Source organism: Siphateles boraxobius, unplaced genomic scaffold (genome assembly GCF_051911475.1).
Source record: "Siphateles boraxobius isolate OS27281-9 unplaced genomic scaffold, OSU_SipBor_1 77, whole genome shotgun sequence".
NCBI classification, from domain to species: domain Eukaryota; kingdom Metazoa; phylum Chordata; class Actinopteri; order Cypriniformes; family Leuciscidae; genus Siphateles; species Siphateles boraxobius.
This window is the reverse complement of record NW_027509205.1, coordinates 12,453,669-12,454,866: the sequence shown is the minus strand read 5'-3', so window position 1 is coordinate 12,454,866 and position 1,198 is coordinate 12,453,669.

Below are 1,198 nucleotides of genomic sequence, written 5' to 3'. Positions count from 1 at the left end.
TTAGTGGGTTATTTTTTATTGAATGGTTTTTGATATTTTTATTAACGGAAGCAGTGAAAAGGATCCAGACTTTTGGCGGTCTTTGTATGTGCGGTGCATGGGGAATAATAAATTGGGCCTTTTTTTTTTTTTTTTTTACGAGGCCCAATTTACCAGAATTCACCCTACTGAATTTCCAGAATTCATGTTAGTTTGGGACAGGAAGTCAAATTTGTCTGATCAGCATTTTAATGTTATTACTGTTCGTGTTGGGGAAATATACACAGAGATGAAACGGAGATAAAAGGGGAACTGGAAGTTCGCGAGTCCTCAATCTTATTGTGTAATGAATGAGGCTTTCCCAGTGTGAAGAGTACAGTAAACAAGACTGCTGGGAATCTCTCAGTAACCAACGGCCACAAAAACACTGCTGATAGCAGTAAAAACAATGAATTCAGTTTAGTTCAATTGAAGGATTTTCTGTAATATGGCATTAGTATTTAATCTTGAGAAACATGAATCTTACTTGGGCTACTTAAGCTTATTGAAAAGGCTTTTACTTATCAACAAATCTTTAATACAGTACTCTAATTCCTAACTCTGTGGAACTGAAAGGGGTTCATTGGTACCTGTCATGTTCACACCGTCTAAACAACTGCAAACTACAATTTATTGAATAGCAGTACTTTATTATTTTGCCATCAATGAGGTAATATACTGTGTGAGGTTTAAGTCAATCATAGGAATATATGATGAAACTGTAAAGTCCCATGTTTCCTTTTGTCCAGTATAAAGAGAAAAGGATTCAATTGATAACATCATGTAAGAAAACAGCAGTCGAATAAAATCAAAAGAATTTCAGAGACATGAGATGGCCACAACAGTGATTTTTAGATAAAGTAATCATACAAAAACTGAAAAATAGAATGATCTATTACAATGGTACCACAAAAAAGTGTGCTATTTTTTTTTACAATTATTGTTAATAATCTGTCTGTTAATGCAGTTATGATGTTTTATTCCTCATTATTATATAAAAGGCTATAATATAATGATTACGTATGAAACGTTTTATGTTTTATTTAACTAGATCAGACCAGCACTAGATCAATGCATTTTTTTTACATTTATTTTACTTTTATTACATTTATTGTTCACGTTCTCAGAATGTTAGGACTTTTTATTGCTCTTAAATTAATATAATATAATATAATATAAT